This window comes from Babylonia areolata, chromosome 1 (assembly GCF_041734735.1).
Source record: "Babylonia areolata isolate BAREFJ2019XMU chromosome 1, ASM4173473v1, whole genome shotgun sequence".
NCBI classification, from domain to species: domain Eukaryota; kingdom Metazoa; phylum Mollusca; class Gastropoda; order Neogastropoda; family Buccinidae; genus Babylonia; species Babylonia areolata.
The window spans coordinates 50,428,749-50,441,921 of record NC_134876.1 but is presented as its reverse complement, the minus strand read 5'-3'; the positions used below and the strand labels follow the sequence as shown (position 1 = coordinate 50,441,921).

The following is a 13,173-nucleotide window of genomic DNA, read 5'->3' as shown; positions in this document are numbered from 1 at the left end:
GAAAAACAGCAACAGCAGCTTCAGCCTTAGTCGTGGTGAATGGCACTTCGGTTCAGAGGATTGTGAAGCAGTGAAAGAAGGGGGAGAAGATGGATGAGGAGGAGGAAGAGAAGGAGGAGGTGGAGGTGATGGTGACGATGATGACGGAAAAACAGCAACAGCCTTTGTCGTGGGAATGGCACTTCGGTTCAGAGGATTCTGAAACAAAGAAGGGGGAGAAGATGGAAGAGAAGGAGGAGAAGGAGGGGGTGGTGGTGACGATGATGACGGAAAAACAGCAGCAGCAGCAGCTTTTGTCGTGGTGAATGGCACTTTGGTTCAGAGGATTGTGAAGCAGTGAAAGAAGAGGGAGAAGATGGAGGAGAAGGAAGAGGAGCAGAGGGAGGGGGAGGAGGAGGGAAGAGGAGGAGATAGCTATGATGAAAGGGGAGGGGGGGGGGAAACACCACCAGCAGCAGCAGCAGCCGACGTCACCTTAGACACGGTGAATGGTACTTTGCAGCAGATGACTGTACAGTCTGAAGCGGGGATCGCGGTGTCTGAGCCACGGCACTGACCGGATGAGGGCTGACCGGATGAGGGCTGACCGGATGAGGGCTGACCGTGTGAGGCCAGCAGGCAGGAAAGGAGAGAGTTCTGTGTCGTGGCGGCATTTATCTCCCTGTTCCACACAGTCCTTGGTCTCTGTGGGGGATCTGAGGTTGGGGGTGAGGGTTCAGGGTTCAGGGTAAGGTGGGTGCGCGGGGGAATGGGAGGGGGGCGGGGGGAGGGGGGGAGGACGAGGCTGAGCTTTCAGAGGCCTCTCATTTTTCTCTCTTTTCCTATCTCCCAGTGGTTGTGTGTGTGTGTGTGTGTGTGTGTGTGTAGTGTGTGTGTGTGTGTGTGTGTGTGTGTGTGTGTACCTGTGTCTGTGTGGGTGGGTGGACGGGTCGGTGAATGTTGAGTATCAGTATCAGTAGCTCAAGGAGGCGTCACTGCGTTCGGACAAATCCATATACGCTACACCACATCTGCCAAGCAGATGCCTGACCAGCAGCGTAACCCAACGCGCTTAAAAAAAACTGTTTCCGCTGGGGCTCGAACCCAGGACCTTCCGCGTGTTAGGCGGATGTGATGACCACTACACTACGGAAACGTGCAAAAAAGTCTTCCCAAGCGGGGAATCGAACCCCGGCCGTCGCGGTGAGAGCGCGAAACCCTAACCACTAGACCACTTGGGAAATGTTGAGAGGTGAGGAAGGGTTGTAGGTTGGGGGTGGTGGGGGCGAGTGTCCTTCTGTCGGCTTTTCTCTCCTCTCCTCTCCTCTGCCTCGCGTGGGGGCCTGGATATAGAATGCTGTATGTATAGCATTATTGCCAATGCTGCGGCTGTGTCATCACTATGATTAGATGTCACTCCCGGAGAATGACAGCATGCCGTGATGTAGATATAATATGAAAATAAAAACCACGATTACGGGATGTCAAACGTCCCAAAAATAACTGTGAAGATAATGGTAGATATAAAGTGAAAAACACGCCCACACACACACGCACCCCCCCACCCCCCTCTCATATGTCTTTTTTCCTAAAAACAATCGTGCTGAATCACAGACACACGCATGCACGCACACACACACACACACACACACACACACACACACACAGCGAGTGAGAGAGACAAATACAGAGACAGACAGACCGATACAGATACAGAGAGAGAGGGGGGGAGACAGACAGACAGACCGACAGACAGACAGATTGGGGAGACAGGAAGAGAAGGAAGAAGAAAGGGAGAAAGACAACCCAGCAGCAACGATGTGAAAGAGAGAGAGTAAAAGGACTGATCGTCGTCAGACTGGCAGTCAGCCTGTATATATATATTATAATTATATAATTTATATATATATATATGTGTGTGTGTGTGTGTGTGTGTGTGTGTGTGTCTGTGTGTCTGTTCCTGTGTTTCTGTTTCTGTCTGCCTGCCAGTGTTTGGTGATTGAACTCGAGAGAGAGAGAGAGAGAATTATGAACATGAATTCAGCACGTGATTTGCATTTATTTTGTGCGTATGATGAACACACACTCACACACACACACACACGGAGAGAGAGAGTGGGCGTGGGGGGGGGGAACCTTCGAAGTCTAATGACTGACTTTACCTGTTTGTCCTAAAGCTACAACAAGGAAAACAACTATCAATCAGCCCTCACTCTAGATTGTAGATTCTGTGTCCTTGACCTTTAGTAATTACCGTCAGTACTTTGTGAAGAGCGACAGAAAGCCAGTCTGTAAGTTTTTTTACGGCGCAACAAAACCCAGGCCGAAGACAATCAGCCGGCACCGTCACTAAGACGCCTGAGACGTTTTGTTGTTTATTCAGGTTTGTACGGTAGTCTAACGTGAGTTTTGTCTCTAGTGTCATGGGCTAAAACATGGCGGAGAGGTAGGTAGTTACCTAGGAGACCAAGACCAATGAAGTGGCTGTTAGTTTGAATCAGACCTTCGTCCAAATCGTGTTGTGATAAGGTGGTTGCTTGCTAACGTGGGGCGACGTGTTGAGTGGAGGGGCAAGGATGTCACGATTTGTAGTGTTCTGTTTAACTCTCTCCATACGAACGGCGAAAGAGACGACGTTAACAGCGTTTCTCCCCAGTTACCATCATCAAAATATTGCAAGCGGAAGGCTCTTGTACTGAAGAGGTGAATGTTGACAAAGAATACCACAATTCTGACGACGGAAGCTAAAGGTTGGGTCATTCAGACACCCACTGGACATCCGAGGGGTCTGTGTAGAGGAGAAGAGAGGACTGGCCGTACTGAGTGAGTTAATGTGTGTGTGTGTGTGTGTGTGTGTGTGTGTAGGTGTGTGTGTGTGTGTGTGTGTGTGTGTGTGTGTGTACATGTTCGTTCTTTAGTTTAACGTCTTTTCACTGTAAGTGATATTAGACGAGGGAAGGAAAAACATCGAATGGGAGAAGGGGGAGGGGGAGGGAATTACTGTGTACGCATACGAGTAAGTGAAAGTGTGTGTGTGTGTGTGTGTGTGTGTGTGTGTGTGTGTGTGTGTGTGTGTGTGTGTGTGTGTGTTTGTGTGTGTGTATGTGCGTGTGTGTGTGTGTGTGTGTGCACGGTGTGTGTGTGTGTGTGAAAATTATTGATTTAAGTTTTGTTTAAAAAAAAAAAAAAAAAAAAACATAACAATATAACATATTTCAAATGAAAAACTAACAACTATAACAGCGAACCAACTGGACTATTTAACAAGGAGTTGAAAAAGCCATACATTAGCAATGGACTGCTGAAGATGTTTCATGTTTCATGTACGTGTGCCTGCGTTTGTGTGTTTGTGTGACTGAGTATGTGTGCTGTCCTTTTTCTTTTTCTTTTTTTTGTGTGTGTGTGTGTGTGTTCTTTAATGGTTGATGGTTCAGAAGCTGCATCACTCACACAGACGTGAACGGTCAGTTACACAATGTACTTGATTCAAAACTACTGGTAATATCGATCATGAATTGCATGTTAGTGCTTTATCACATGAAGAAGATGGTGAGAACGCCGATCCCTGAAAGCCGCGTTGACCTCGACCTTGTGATTACCAATCAGCAAGGCCAGTGCTGCTATCTTTAAGAGTCTTGCAGGATCACGAGTGGTGTGTGTAGACATGAGCGTGTGAAACAAAGACTGAGGCGCGTCAGGTCACGCACGCTGTTCAACACGTGGAATTCATTCCAGACACCCCGTTTGGCAGTGGTGTGTTACTGAGTCCTGTGATCGTGTCTGGCAAGTAATGAGCTGGCGTCACGTGAGACCTATTTACCCCCTAAGCGAATAAAAAAAAAAATAATAAAATGGGGGTGTTGCTCTGTCTAGTCATTAGTTATGTTTTATTTTCTTCTGGGCATAATTGCCGGAATGATGAAGCAGAGAGGCTGGACACTAGGTGAGATACGTATGGTTCGAGGATAAGGTGGCGTCACGTGACCCCGTGTTTGTAAAGCGCTTAGAGCTTGGTCTCCGACCGAGGATACTGAGGCGGAATATCAGTATCCATATCCATATCACATCAAGCAATGATGTTACTTGTTTGCACATGCACTGACATTCAGTAACCAAAAATTGAAATAAACAAGAAAAGGAATCCTGCTTTACACTGTCAGTGTGTCAGTCACAATACCGTAATTGTAACACACCTGATTAAAACAAAACAGAAAAAAAGGTTTCATTCAGTTAAACAGAATATCAAACAGAGTAAGTGATTGAACGAATATCTATCGCAAAGATACAAATATCATTTTCTACTTGCATCAAATCAAATGTTTTTTCCCTCCTTCTTCATTGTGCAAATAAAAAGCAGGGTACGTAGCTATAAAGTCAGCATATTTTATAAGACAAAAATTATTTGGTCCTATCGTCCACGACCGTCTCTTTCTACTTCATACTCTCCGTATGAGGGAACAGAAAGAAGAAGATGTATAACACGAACAGACTGAACTGTCACTCAGAAACCAGAACTTCACCAAGACAGAAAAGACAGTCGGTCAGCTGCACCACACCAACACCGTGAAATCCACGCAAGCTGACAAAGAAAAAAAAAACTTGGAGAATTCGGAATCTTTGAAGCCAGGATTGAACTGTCGATTCGGGGGAATAACTCAGAGGTAAAAAGACTCGAGTGTGCAAGAGAAACTTCCAAAACTTGTCCTGACGTTTACAAGAAGTTCAGTCCTGTCTGGATAACTGCACGGGGTTTGCTGTGTAGAAGCCGACGACATAAAGAACATGATGGGTTTGAAAACCTTCTTGCGCGGGGACTGAAAAAAGCAAGTTGCTTTTAAAAGCGCGCTGCACTTGTGGGTCTGTCAGTTGTGATTGGGAGTTACCCGTCCTTTCTCACTGCTATGGTCAGTCAACAAATGCCGGTGTCAACAGGCAAAATCACTGGCAGAGAATTCTGCTGTGGTGGCCTAGTGGTAAAGTGACCACCTGGGTAACGCGAGGGAATCTGAGCGCACAGGATCGATTCCCACTCTCACCAGCATCCCCTCCCCAACCCCAACCCCCCCCCCCCCCCCCCCCCCCGCCCTCATCCCCTTCACTAGACCTTGAGTACCTGTGTGGACAATCATTCCGATGAAAATATAAACCGAGGTCCCGTGTATAACATGTACTTAGCACACGTTAAAGAAGCCACGGCAACAAGAGAGTTGTTCCTGACACGAATCGGTTTTAAAAAAAAAAGGGGGGAGGGGAGGCATCCGATACGCGCAAAGGAACCAACACACGTGCGCGCAAACACAAACACCCACATCCACACACACGCACGCACACATGAACACACACACACACACACACACACACACACACACACACACACACACACACGAGAGAGAGAGAGAGACAGAGACAGAGAGAGTTCATTGTAAAGATGGAGACTGATGAGCATGAAACATCTCAATGTGTGTGTGTGTGTGTGCGTGCGTGCGTGTGTGCACGCACGCGCGCGCGTGGACAGGCGGGTGTGTGTGTGTGTGTGTGTGTGTGTGTGTGTGTGTGTGTGTGTGACATATAATAAGACAAACAGACAGACAGACACACACACACACACACACACACACACACACACACACACACACACACACACACACACACACACACACACACACATACACACCCGCCTGACACACAGACAGACAGAGAGAAACGGAGTTAGGGAAACAAAAGAAGGATGAAGGCAGACAGAAATGAGGTTTAAATACAGGCTTTGCTGTCCAGGACTGATAGCTTGTGTGTGTATATAAATACCTCCAGGATCACGACTGTCAATCAGACCACATATGTAGCTTCTGTATCCTTGGCCTTTACTGCCCCCGCCTCCGACCCCCTACGCCCCTCCCCCCTCCCCGCTCCCCGCTCCCCTCCCCCTACCGCACCCCTACCTCCCTCAGAACTGAAAAAAAAAAAAAAAAAAAAAAAAAAAAAAAACCTCTCGGCGAACAAAAAGTAGGCCAGGTCTACTCTGCCGAAGACATTCTCTCGAGAACGGGCATTCTCAAAGCATGTTGTTCATTCAGGTTGTAACTGTACTCCAGCGTACGTTGTTTTCTCAGTTGTATCGTGAGATAGAAACAGACTCAATGGAGCTAAGTGCTTTTGAGACGTGTGGGGGTTCCCGAGGCGTAGAGAGGTAGAGAGAGAGAGAGAGAGAGAGGGGGGGGGGCTGTGGGGGGGGGGGGGGGGGGAATTTGTTGGACGGAGAATGACAATGGGGAAGAGATTCAATGAGTGATAGACTGAACGAGAAAATGAATGAATGAATGAATGAATGAATGAAAACTTTTATTTTCTGAGGGTAATAGATTAAGCATACATGCTTCTTCTTTTTTTAATCCAGACTTCGAAAACAAGCAAATAAACAACAGCAAAAAAGATGACAGTAACAGTAACAGTATCTTTTTTTTAAAAGGAAAAAGTGAACAAGCAGGAGAAAAATCACGGAAAACATATATATATATATATATATATATATATATATATATATATATATATATATGTGTGTGTGTGTCAAAGACGAGAAAAGGAGATAGTTACATAGAGAGATGGATAGAGACAGACAGACAGACAGACAGGCAAAGACAGACAGATAGACAGACAGACAAATAGGTAGACAGAAACAGAGAGATTGAGACAGAGCGGCGCCAGGAATCCAGTCATGGACAAGTTATGGCCCTCAATACTCTCATTCACCGTCTTTTTACCATGGTGATATCAGACGAAATTATCTTGAGCAAACAGAATGCATATCCCGCAATGGCAGTGGACCAAAACCTCTTGACTGAAGTGCTCTTAATCAGTGTTATTTGCTCTCTCATTCTTTTCTCAGTGCCTCTCTCTATTCCCCTCTATTTTCCCTTCCCATCTCTCATGCTGGTGTATCTCTATAACTATCGCCGCGCACGCGAACGCATGTTCATGCCTGTACATAATGCGGTGCCGTTCGTGTGCGCATCTGTGTAAATGCTGTTTCATCTTGTCTGCGCAACATTCCAACGCATGTAAGATTCCACAGCAGCGTACTCAACCTGGCTGTGTGCTTGTGGAGTAGTATGGTGTGGTGGTGGTGGCGGTAGTGGTGGTGGAGGCGGCGTAGGTGTGTGTGTGTTTGTGTGTGTGCGTGTGTGTGTGTGCGTGTGCTTGCGTGCGTGCATGTGTGTGAATGTGTGTGCGTGCGTGTGTGTGTGTATGTGTGTGTGTGTGTGTGCGTGCGTGCGTGCATGTGCTTGTGTGCGTGTGTATATGCATATGTATTTGGGAGATATCAAAAAGCTGATGATAATATATTATATTTGGGAGATACCAAAAAGCTGTTGATATCTATCAGAACAAAATCGAGAAACTGGGCTTTTAAATGACAACATTTGTCGGAAATTTAAAACGTGAAGGGAGGATCGTATCAGCCATGCTGAAACAGCATTTCCAGGCTGTGAACGTAGCGGTCGTTTGACGGCTGACAGCTGAATGGCAGAACGGCTCACAGAACTAAATGGTCAATTATACAGCACTGCGGGCTGCCGGCTTTAATCGTAACTGGTTGGTAATGTCAGTCGTTCGCAAACAGCAATGTCCCTTCGTAAACATTTGTGAACGTCGCTCATTTGTCCAGTACCTGGGATCGATTCTAAGCCTACCTTCTACATTCATCAGCGAGACATATAGGAAGAGAGAGAGAGGGAGCAGAAAGAGAGAGACAGATACAGACAGACAGACACACAGAGAACATAATAATGATGGTATTTATATGGCGCTGAATCTTGTGCAGAGATAAATCTAAACGCTTTCACACCAGTCGTTCACACGCATGCATAACTCTAAAACAGAATGACAGAGAGATAGAGAAGGGGGGAGGAGGGGGAGAGAAGGACAGACAGAAAATGACAGACAAGGAGAGAGAGAGAGAGAGTGACAGACAGACAGACAGACAGACTGGCAGACAGAGACAGAGATGGTGCAAATAAGGGATGCAGAGAGCTGGAACGTTTCTCAGCCTTTTATCATTGACCAGAAGGTTTTTCTCACAGCTTGCATGTGATCACGAGAAGAACGGCGTGAGCTGCGACAGACGATCACGTCCTTGAAGCAAGCCCCTAAAAGAGATGACACAGGTCCTCGCTTCCATCGTCACCATTCAGGCTGTTGGTACCGGGAAAAACAAAGATGAAGGAAGCAGAAAAAAAACACTGTCGGAGGCTGTGAACTCAACACAGCAATCGGGATTTCCCCACCAAAGCGCGAGGAGGAGGAATTTTGTTTAATGTCCCGTCACACATATCGGTGATTGAAGACATTTTGTTGGAGTATCAATGTATAACTTAATTGGGTATTATCGTTTAGAAAAGGAGTGGGATGGGAATGAATGGTGAGTTGGGGGAAACCGGGCATATGGGTGAAATTTGAAACAAACATCTAAATACAGTTATTGAAAATTACTTAATGGACTTCGTAAAAGAGAAGTCATCAATCGAACAAGCGAATTAACCGATAATGAAAGCAAAAAGTCAAAACCATCAACGTTCTCAGTCACTTGTGAAGACACACTTTCGTGCAGATAAGACTTCATCAAACCACGGTCAAAAATTATATGCTTAATTGTCACGACACTGAAGCATATGCACTTGACGTTTCAGCAATATTTGGTCTATTATGAATTAGATGATAGTCTGAAATTTAACTTAGACCGAGGCGCGAGCCAGTGGGCAGGGATGAAAAGAAGGAAGTTACTGCCAGTCGATTCAGAAAAAAAATAAATAAAAAATAAAAACTATGTTGGCAAGGACCTTCAGAATCCGATTCAGCCAGGTGAGGGCAGCATGTATGGAGTTTTCCAGGTTAACTCACTCAGTACGGCCAGTCCTCTCTTCTCTACACAGACCCCTCGGATGTCCAGTGGGTGTCTAAATGACCCAACCTTTAGCTTCCGTCGTCAAAATTGTGGTATTTTCTGTCAACATTCACCTCTTCAGTATAAGAGCCTTCCGCTTGCAATATTTTGATGATGGTAATTGGGGTGAAACGCTGTTAAGGTCGTCCCTTTCGCCGTTCGTATGGAGAGAGTTAATGAACAGTTGTGTAGGAACAGGAGTGTGCAAGCGCCGGGCACTTACGACGATCAATACGCGAAATTCGTTTCACACATCTCAATAGTCTGTTCTGTTTTACTGAGCTGTGTATGGCTGTGGGACTGTGAGCGTCGGTCGGTAGGCGAGAGAGTGGGGAAGGGACTGCACAACTCCTCTTCACTAAAAAAAAAAAAAGTCACCTGTGCTGCTCAGGCAACCAGGCTAATGTCGGAACGAACTGACAGATCTCAAGGCCTGACTAAGCGCGTTGGGTTACGCTGCTGGTCAGGCATCTGCTTGGCAGATGTGGTGTAGTGTATATGGATTTGTCCGAACGCAGTGACGCCTCCTTGAGCTACTGAAACTGAACTGAAACTGACAGATAAGCCTGCCTGCCTGCTCATCCGTTGGTCCGACGAGAGACTCCATCGTATGGCATAGAGCTGGCTTTGTAGAAGTAGTGTTTGTACAAAATACGTTAAAGGAGCTGTGTTTATTTGGGAAGAAGCCGTGTAAGCTGGGTTTTTTCCTGGCATCATTACCTGACTTGCTGAGCAGATGAATGAAGAATGGAAACGTCTGAGTGGTTTGAAAACATGGTACCGCAGGTCATTTCCTAAGTGTAGACGAGTAAACAATGATGGTATTCAAAGGTTTTCTTCACTGCATGATATACGACAGTCAGTGATCAATAAAGTAAGTCGTGTTTATCAGCAGGACAACACTTGTCTACAACAGTCATTATGTCCAAAGCGTATCACACTAACACTAATCAAATCTGATTTTTCATATTTCTAAAACATTGATAATGCAGGCCAGGGTATGTCTGCAAACTTCAGCAAAAAAGACAACAAAGGGAAAAAGCCTCACTCACTTAGTCACTCGCTCACTTTCATCGACAACCATTTGGTGATCCAACAATCTACCAGTTTAAAGAATGAATGGATAATGTCACTGAGACCCAAAAAAATGTATTTTCGTCTCAGATCCTAAGGAAAATTTCTCTCTTCTTCCATCACTATGAACATCAAACGCAGCTTCAGATAGCAGCTTTATCTCCTTTTAGACTTCAAGCTCCCTGACTGTGTGGAAAGAGAGACGAAAAGATGAACACGGATGACCACAAAATGCCACTCCGAACCGGAATTTTCGCCCGAACATACAAGGCACCAGCAGGCTAAATGAAGTCAGCAATCCTCGATCCATGCAAATCGTGCAGACTCGAACTTGTAGACTCAGGATCTTTGAGGCCAGAGCTGTGGCGTTGGATGAATAGCCACCGAGGACATGAGTCTGCAAGAGAACGATCCAACTCGTCCAGACATTGACATGTCTGTCTGGGTTTTCCCATTTTGGCATCGCTGTATTGAAGTTCAAGACATGAAGAGATTGGTTTCAAAGCCCGATTTTTTCGGTAAAGGGAGCTCCACAAGCGTGCTGTGAACTTCTATTGCCCCTATAATTCAGCCATCATTGGAGTCCCCAGTCACAAATCGAGGAGGCGATCAGTCAGCAGTCAAACACACACACATGCGCGCGCGCACACACAACACACACACACACGCACAACACACACACATATATATAGTACACACACACACACACATACGCACAACACACACACACACACACACACATATATATATATATATATATATATATATATATATATATATATATATACATATATTACACACACACACACACACACACACACACAAGTACATACACAGATATATATATATATATATATATAGAGAGAGAGAGAGAGAGAGAGAGAGATGTGTGTGTGTGTGTGTGTGTGTGTGTGTGTGTGTGTGTGTGTGTGTGTGTGTGTGTGTACACGCACACAAACACACTTGCGCGAGCACACACATGCAGACGCACGCACATATTAGGTCAGTTATTCTCATCCGAAAATCGGGTTGATTCTACGTGTTCCGTGTTCCTCTTTCATGTCTCAGTGACACAAACACACAAACAGACAGACAGACAGACTGGGTCAGGGAAAGGAGGGAGGAAAAGAGACAGCAAGAGCCTTTCTCAGTTCTAGTTATTTCCTTCAGGGAATCACACACAGTTAACATTAGTGATCACGATACATTCGCGAGATGCACGGTGTGGCTGAAAGTCCTTGGACCAGGCCCGTAAAAGACACGATTCTAGACCTTGCTTCCATTGTTGCTGTTGATGCCTGTGGTACAGAGAAGAGCAAAGATGAAAGAAACACACGAGCGCTTTTAAACGCCACCCAGCATTCGCTGTTATTCCCCCACCCCCACCCCTCCCCAACCCCCCTCCCAAGCTGGTCAATGGGGCAAGGCAATGGAAAAGAAGCCGGCAGCCACTCGATATCTTAAAGCCGTGTTGACCCAGACCTTCAGAATACGAATCAAGCCAGGCTAGCGCTGCATCTATTGAGTGTTGCAGAATAATGAATGGTGTACGAGGACATGGGTAAACAAGGTTAAAAAAAAATAAATAAATAAAAAAGGATCAGACTTGTGCTGGGTTGTGGACGCTGTTCGATAGGCGACATTTTTTTTCCCCAGACATTCCATTTGTTCGCGCTGTCTTGTCGAGCTTTGTAGAAGCTTGTCCGGTAAACAATGAACTGGTTTCGTGAATGGATGTTTGCCCAAGCAATAAAAAAAAAAGGGAGCAGTGTTGATGTTGCTCTGTGTAGATCCTGTCTAGAAAACAGTACGCTGGCTCGCTTCCAGGCGTTAGTGTCTGATTCACTGAGCCGAGACGCTTGAGACGCGTGAACAGTGAAGGTAGAGCTTACTAGACAGTGTGTCGTTCGTTGTAACTGCAGTCATGATGTTCGAACCTTATGGTGCTAATAGTGATCGACTCTACTTATCTAATATCAGTGATCGCTGTCTGTATTAACTTTCACTCATCTACGGCAACTGCGCAACCCAAAGTAGGCAACAAAACAAACAAATTAATCAATGATTTTTGAAAACATGCTTGACTGATTTTTTTTTAATACAAAAAAAAAAATAATAATAATAATAAAAATAAAAAAAATCCATGAGATAAGGTTAAAATGGTTCCGGATGAAAATTAATTATCATATTCTTGTGACAAATTCTGTCTTGATAAAGATGGGAATACTCCCAGATAATATGTGTAATTTTTGTAAGGAAGAAAGAGATACAATTCTGCATTATTTATGGGAATGTAACCATGTACAACATTTTTGGACGGAGTTTGTGAGATATTTAGAAGAAAATTGTTTACATTGTGGTAGACTTAACCTGAATGACACACTGGTGCTTTTTGGATATAACAAAATGAAAACTGATGAATGTTTCTCATATATTTTATTGATAGCTACATTTTATGTACACAAATGTAGAATCAACAAAGTAAAACCAACACTACAAATGTTCAGAAAAGACCTCAAACAGGCATATGAAGTAGACAAGTATGCCTTTAACGTAACTATGGAATATAACAAGTTTATGGAAAAATGGGTACTTTATAACTGTTTAATACAAGATTAAGCTATACAATATTACCTTGAAATTTTGCCATTGAACATATACTGTTTTGCTGTTGTGGACTTGTCAGTACCTATAACTTAATTATATGCTTGCCCTATACTTTCTAATGCACAAAACATATAAATTATATATCTGTAAACCTTTGTCTGAATAAAAAATGTTGAAAAAATCTTAATCAATCAAGGAATAAGTGAGTCAGTGCCTGGTTGAATGAACACAGTTTATCAACGAACACAAGTTATCTTCCCGCCGGGTCTCCAGAATGCTTCCCCTTTCCTTGCCTGGAAACAAAGCTCAGTGCTATGTACGATCACCACATCTCTACAAAGAGGTGAAATGTGGCACAGAGGTTCCTTTTCCCTCCCTTTGTTTTGCTGCAAGCTTCTGGCGTGTGGAAAACTAAAGACAAGACAAAGACAGGACATCGATACAGACATGGCAGTTGGCAGGCAAGATAAACCAGCATCCCTCGGTCCATAGAAACCATGCTTTCAGAAACGTACAGAATCGGATTCTTTGAAGCCAGGGTTGACCCGCCGAGTCTGGTGAATGGTAACTGAAGA

General features: G+C 44.8%; 2 non-coding genes across 2 annotated transcripts; both read right to left on the bottom strand.

Moving 5' to 3' along the window:
- Positions 1–1,062: 1,062 nt before the first annotated feature.
- Positions 1,063–1,135, bottom strand: Trnav-aac (transfer RNA valine (anticodon AAC)). The gene has a single exon. It is a non-coding gene; the product is annotated as a tRNA-Val (tRNA).
- Positions 1,136–1,148: 13 nt separating this feature from the next.
- Positions 1,149–1,220, bottom strand: Trnae-cuc (transfer RNA glutamic acid (anticodon CUC)). The gene has a single exon. It is a non-coding gene; the product is annotated as a tRNA-Glu (tRNA).
- Between the last annotated feature and the right edge of the window lie 11,953 nt (positions 1,221–13,173).